Source organism: Capsicum annuum, chromosome 8 (assembly GCF_002878395.1).
Source record: "Capsicum annuum cultivar UCD-10X-F1 chromosome 8, UCD10Xv1.1, whole genome shotgun sequence".
NCBI classification, from domain to species: domain Eukaryota; kingdom Viridiplantae; phylum Streptophyta; class Magnoliopsida; order Solanales; family Solanaceae; genus Capsicum; species Capsicum annuum.
The window spans coordinates 111,818,834-111,825,766 of record NC_061118.1 but is presented as its reverse complement, the minus strand read 5'-3'; the positions used below and the strand labels follow the sequence as shown (position 1 = coordinate 111,825,766).

At 32.9% G+C, this 6,933-nt stretch overlaps 1 long non-coding RNA gene across 1 annotated transcript; it reads right to left on the bottom strand.

Moving 5' to 3' along the window:
- Window positions 1-2,770: 2,770 nt before the first annotated feature.
- Window positions 2,771-5,161, bottom strand: LOC124886537. The gene is made up of 2 exons (XR_007043861.1): window positions 5,011-5,161; window positions 2,771-3,750 (listed from the first exon to the last, which is right to left on the bottom strand). It is a non-coding gene; the product is annotated as an uncharacterized LOC124886537 (long non-coding RNA).
- Window positions 5,162-6,933: the final 1,772 nt, after the last annotated feature.

The following is a 6,933-nucleotide window of genomic DNA, read 5'->3' as shown; positions in this document are numbered from 1 at the left end:
ACCTACGCTGGCTATGTAGTTCTGGAACACAAGGATGACTGTTAAAAACACACCCTTAACTGGTAGGTGAATCCCCATCCTTGGGTTCATTCGGTTCTAACTTCTACTCCCATCTAAAGAGACTAAACATAATTCAACTGACTGTACATGGACAAATTGACTGACTTCCGTTGACTGACAGAGTGGTACTATTATCTTAGAGTTAACTGAGATCATAAGATTTCTGAGGTTTCCTGAGTCACATGACTGACTGAGTTCTATAGATTATAGCTTGACTAAGATTATCATGACAACATGACATGGCTCTAAGCATACAACTATGTTTTTGGGTACCAATACCCCTAGGACTCGATAGAAGGAAACTGACACACATGACATGACTCGATCATAAGATTTGAGTCCACAATTCATAATATCATAAGTAATTCAACATCTTAAACATTTTAGGGAATGCATGGATATATTTTATGTACATAGCGTATATCTCCATTATCTTACATGTTTCATACCACCATAATAGCAACACATGAAAAGCATGGGATTCATATTGAAGTATATAGCTAACATAGACTTGTCATTTCGACATCATAGAACCATACAAACATGAATTTCTAGCATCCTAGGTATTTTATCAAACACCTTGCATGCATTCTTTAAGGCATATGTGAGTTTCATACTTGCACCATATTAAACCACCTAAAGTTCATGGTTTTCAATTAACAAAAATATATATTCCATGAAAACACCTTTATACATCACATTGAAACTTAAACAACAATTGTCAACCTGTACATACTCATATCACACTAAAAAGTTTACAAAATAATATTTAAAACATGGTTCTTGAGCTCTATGAACGGATTGGATCCATAGATGAACACTACGCATACTTAGAAAGAAAACCTTGATGATTTGCTGGAGAGTTCTTGGATTGGGAAACTTAATTCTCAATTATCTTGGAAAAAAGCTTGAATCTTGCTTTTGAAAGATGAGATTGATGAAAACCCTAATATTGTGGTTGAGAGCGTAAGAGAGGGTTTTTGAGATGCTTAACTGAAGAAAATAATGGGAAAAATTATGCCTCTTTAGGGTTATAAGTTGTGGAAGGTGAAGTAAATGACCACTTATAAAATAAATTCCCAATTTCTGAAAAATCTTAGCTGACGACCTTTGTGATACGGTATCATAAATATGGTAAGCTATCACGAATGTCGTCACTTAGGAGCTGGTTTTTGCCTTCGTTATAGGGCATCATAAATATGGTAAGCTATCACAAATGTCCTTACTTAGGAGCTGGTTTCTGCCTAAGGCTAACGACCTTAGTGATAGGGTATCACAAATATGGTAAGCCATCATGAATGTTATCACTTAGAAGCTATTTTCTACCTAAGGCTGACGACCTTCGTGATAGGGCATCACAAATATGGTAAGCTATCATGAATGTCATCACTTAAAAGCTAGTTTCTGTCTAAGGCTGACGACCTTCGTGATAGGGCGTCACAAATGTGGTAACCTATCACGAATTTCATCACTTAGGAGCTAGTTTCTGCCTAAGGCTGACGACTTTTGGTATAGGGCATCTCAAATGTGATAAGCTATCACGAATGTCATCACACTATTTCCAGCCTAGCATGCTAAAGCAAAATAGGAATAAATCTTTGCTCCGATATTTGATTTAGGAAAAATTGATACGTTGTAAAGCTAATTCAATTAACTATCTTTTAATAGGTCATGAGCTTAAAAATTCATAGTATAATGAGATATATGCTCCTTTGAAGTTGACTATACTAATATCCTTTCCAAGAATTCAATCGATAAGGAATGTTTTGATTCGTCTGATAGCTGGGAGTTATTTGAATCCTTAATATACGTCTAACCTACTCATAAAACTATAAAAGAACAATGATGTACTATGCATGATATTGGTACATGGCTCTAATATTGGTTTGGAATTTTTGGGGTATTACAACTCCCTACGACTCATAAGAGGATTCTTAGTCAAAACAGTAAGGACAAAATTTCAAAAATTCTCAAAGACCAAGGATTTGGGGTGTTGCACTGCTAAAGTTGTCATCTTTATAAATTAAGAGAAGGGTGGACCAAATAAGAGGTCCGGCCCTATGAGTGAGGTCACTTAAATAGCTAACCTACTGATAAAGTGACGATTACTTAAATGGTTAATTGTCTGCTTTAGTGGTAGCTTCCTGGCCTGCCAGTGATTGCTAAAGTTGTCCATGGAATTCTTAAGAGGCTACCTCTTAAGCAGTCATTTGTCCTCTTTAGTAGGTGAATTAAGTTCAAATGGATCAATAAATTTGCAACATCGGAATGTTATCGATCAACTCCCTTGAGGTTCGTATGAAATCCTATAAAGAAAAATAAAATATGCTACTAGACTAAATTTAATATTTCAGACTCACTGAGGACATCATATTTTTTAAAGGAGGTTGTTTTCCCAAAATCGACATCTGAGACCTAATTTCACTAATTTTGGAATCAAGGGTAAGATGAAATCCAAATACCATAAAAGTAGATAGTCCATGCTTCCAACTAATATTCGACATTTTGGATCTGTTAGCATGGTATGTTTTGCCATTTGACAAATCGAACAAGAAATGTTCACAAAGTCAACTACAAGTCCTATCCAACCTTTAAAAATGACAAACATGCAATAATTATTCTGGATCATGCCAGGAACTATGTCAACAATCCCCACACCCCTAGAAACAACATATAGAAATGATATATAGGGGTAACATGGACAAATACATAAGAAAAATAAAGTTCACAGAATTAATTTATTACATCAATATCTTAGAAAATTCTATCACAAGTCAAATATTAGGTTAGATTAGCTTGAGGTCCATAATCCCTCTTGAACATTGGAAATTTTTTTTAATAAAATTGATATACAAATTTGTCCCTCCATTTCCCCTGGACCCCATGATAATTTCCTCGAACACCTCCACTTTGATTGTAAATGTAACCTACTTCTCATTTATTGAGGTCACCATAATCTTCTCCTAACCCTTGCCTTTGACCTTTACTGACATTTTGTATTACTTTATCCCATACCTTGAGGTTAGTTACCATAACTTCCCCTACCATATCGAATCAAACCAAATCTTTCTTCTTTACCTCTATGTCTAACTTTACCACTTAGTACCATACATTGTTCTTAATTTTGTAGAATCTTTTCATCTTAGCACACGTACTCATCTTGTTGAATTTTACTTTACGTCCTAAACTTGGATTGGTAAGTTTTTGTTATATGGTATACCATGTAATAGGTTATGGTTTTTTTGAGTTTGGGGTGGAGGATCTTGGTTTTGTGATATTTGGTGAGGTGGATCTTGATTTGGTGGAGCTTTTTGGTTAACTTGGTTAAGATGGAGGTGTAATAGTCAAATGGGCTTTGGGATATTTTTTTTAGTAGTGGTTTCTATGTATGGAGCATCTTCTTGTAAGGGTGGATATAACATTTGATGAAAGGTTCTGAGGGTGATATTAGTAGATGTTTTGTGGGTCTATCTACTTGAAGAGTTTTTGTAGTTTTGTGGAGTGGACTGATAAGAGTTTAAATAAACCATCCTTCCATCAATAGATGTCACACTACCTTGTAGGGTGGACATTTGAACTTCCATTAATTCTATCTTGTCCTATGATTCAAACCATCAATCATCGCTAGGAGAGTATTCAAAGCATTCCCATATAAGAGATTTGGTGTTTCACCTTCCTTAACCAATGTACCTAGCAAGAAGACACTCAATAAAACTCTTAGTATTAATTAATTAAACCTCACAATCGCTTGTGTTTACACACTTTTGATTTCCTTACAAACTGAATTTTCTATCATTAAAATCTTTCATATACTTTAACGGTATACGAGGTGTTGTTTCTACTCATGGCTGCAATGGATTATTATTTTAAACAAAAAAGTATAACTTGATTAATCTAACATGGACTTGAATAAAGAAGTAATGATGAAGTAATACAAGAAAAGAACAAAAAGTACTATAAAGGAAAATAACTCAAGAAATAATCAACAACTTAGTAAGAATATTTATGAGATGAAAAATTGGTTTAAGAATCAAAGAAAGTGATTAGCAATTAATGAAATGATACTAGAATGCTAGAACCTGAGAAAATAAAGGTGGAGAGAGATTATTTTTTGTTTTGGTGATGTGCTGAAGCAAATGGAGATATGTGCGTTCATAAATGCCAAAGAAAAAATAGAAAGTTCTATTTCTGACTTGCATAATGTAAATCGTGAAATCTAAGCACAATTGTTGGCACAAATGCCTCTGATGAGACAAATGGAGCCTTTAAAAATTGTTCTTTTATGGGCCCCTTTTCTAGTCATTTACTTGTCTTTTCACCTTTTGAAAATTTTTCTTTTTATACCAACAATTTTTCTTTTTTTCTTTTTTGCTTGGATCAAACACCATAAATTATATTGTTCTTTCTCTTGAAGATTACTCTAGAAAACTTGAAGAATGGTTAATACACATAAATCACAACTCCTTCAACAAAAAAAAAACTGAGATCTAGGCTCCTTTCAGTATGGAAAACAATCCCTAGTACTTTTAAACACTCAAATCAAAGACAAAAATCCTAGATCTAAGAACCAACTTGTAATTACTTCAAGCTTCAAGAACTCAACAATGGTATTCTTGCAAATCAACTACAAACACACCTATAGCATTGATATAGAAAAATTTTATACTAGAAAAAGAAAATCTAGTATCAGAAACTCAAAACAATAAAATATTTTTTGGATTATTCGCGGTAAATAATTTTACCGTCTTTTTTGTAATAAACTCAAGACTAGAACTGTTTGAATGAATTGGCTCTAATACCAAATGATATGTTTAATGGATATACTAAAAGATAAAAAAAATAAGAAAACTAAAGAAAATGATAATAAAGAACACAGATTGACACAAATAGTTAATAGAAAAGTAAACTATGGGTATTTCAAATCCGAAAACCGTTTCTCAATTATCTTACAAGCACCAAATCTATAGAGTTTGACATCGAGGGAATTGCTCCTTTTCAACCAATTATTCTATATAAGCATTGAACAAAAGATTAAAAGCTCAACTTTCATTAGGAGTTTTTGCATCAATAATCTACATTAACTACTGAATGAATAAAAGATGGTAAAAAATTGGAAAACTATATGATCTTTATTCAAGGCTAACAACTCCATAAATAAAGGTAAATGTGATTTTCTCTCTCTTCATAATAGCCTCACTTTTACCTAAAAAACTACTTTTATTAGCGGCATGGCCGCTCTAGCCACTAGTCAGCCTGATAGCTGCTTACGTAGAATTATACCATCATATTTTCCCCATAAAACCTAGTTTGCCTTCCGAGCCAATTCATTTTCTTAACATTAATGACAATACAAAGTAGCGAAATAGTAGTGATAACACTTAAAAAGTAAAGTATGCAGATATATTGAAGCATATTAGTAACAAGTAACATGTGATAAACCTTTGGATGAATTAATTTCAATTAAATATATGGAGTGTAATAATGGAGTTCCTTGTATCACTTAGATGAAGGAAGAGGTTACTATGTTGAATATTATGAAAAATGTGAAATTTGATTTTATAGGAAAATTCTCCTACAGATGGCCTGGAGTTGGAAGATCATAGATATCAAATTCCTAAACATTGCAAAATTAACGAAGATTGCAGGATTTGATTACTAAGAGAAGACATGCATTGATGAGGTTTAATATTATGGATGACTTTGTGCATATAATGTCAAAAAATGTTTACTAGATTACTGCAAAGAATGGGGTGTCACACTAAATGAGACCTCTCATTTATGATGCCTAATTTAAACCAAATGAGGAGACAACTCAAGAAAAGGCTTATAATTTTTCCTGGCCTGCTGCCTAGCTTCTATATAAAAGATCACTCTTCTCTATAACAACTACTGTTGGTAAGCCTCGTCAACTTGAATGGAAACTATGTATAAAATTGTCCTAGTTTTGAAAGGTTTAAGGTTTAAGTGGATTTATCTACAAAGATACCTTATGTGGAGATAGAAGTGGTGAATAGAAAGTCAAATACACTCGGATACAAGATATTAAGATCCAATATGATATGCTACCCAAATACTATCACACCTAGAAGTAGCAGGATCATGAGAAAATTGAATGTAGGAACTAGCATCCGGAGTTAAGGAGGCATATGGAATAATAAAAGACAAAAGAATAGGTGGATGATAAGGATGAAGTACCTATTCATAGAGGGTATATTAATGCCAAAGTAATCCTTTCAAAATATATTTCTATACAAAGGTGATATAGAATTTAAAGAGGTACAAAAGGTTTTATGAGTCTATCTTCTATAGAAACAACTGCCTTAGCAAGGAAATAACAACTTTGAATTCATTTGATAGTCTTGGAAAGGAAGGTGATGGCAACAGGGACACACATGTATAAAACATTAGTACCAAAGGGAATATAGATTATGCAAGTAAAAAGGAAGATAACAAAAATGCAAAAATACTGTTACAACAATCCTTAAATCATATGACCAAAATATAGAAATTGTAGAAAAAGAAATAAGAAGATAACAGATATAACAACATAAATTAAACATAAACACCCTACTTAAAAAGCTAAATGAGCAAATAGAATGATTAGAAATGAAACAACTACACCTACTAAATCCACTAAGGAGTTGATATCATTCCCGAAAGATTGTTGGAAAGAATCTATAATATACCTAAAAGTTCTTACAAAAAAAAGAATAAAGTAATAAGCAGAGTATAGGTGAATCAAAAATCAAGGACGGAGAAGATTTAGCTGAAAGGGTTGATAAGGATTGCTGATTATTATTGTTTTAATGAAATTGCTCTTTTAGACTACACTATAAAAAAAAAGAGGCAATAAGGCCAGTGGGCATTCAAGGA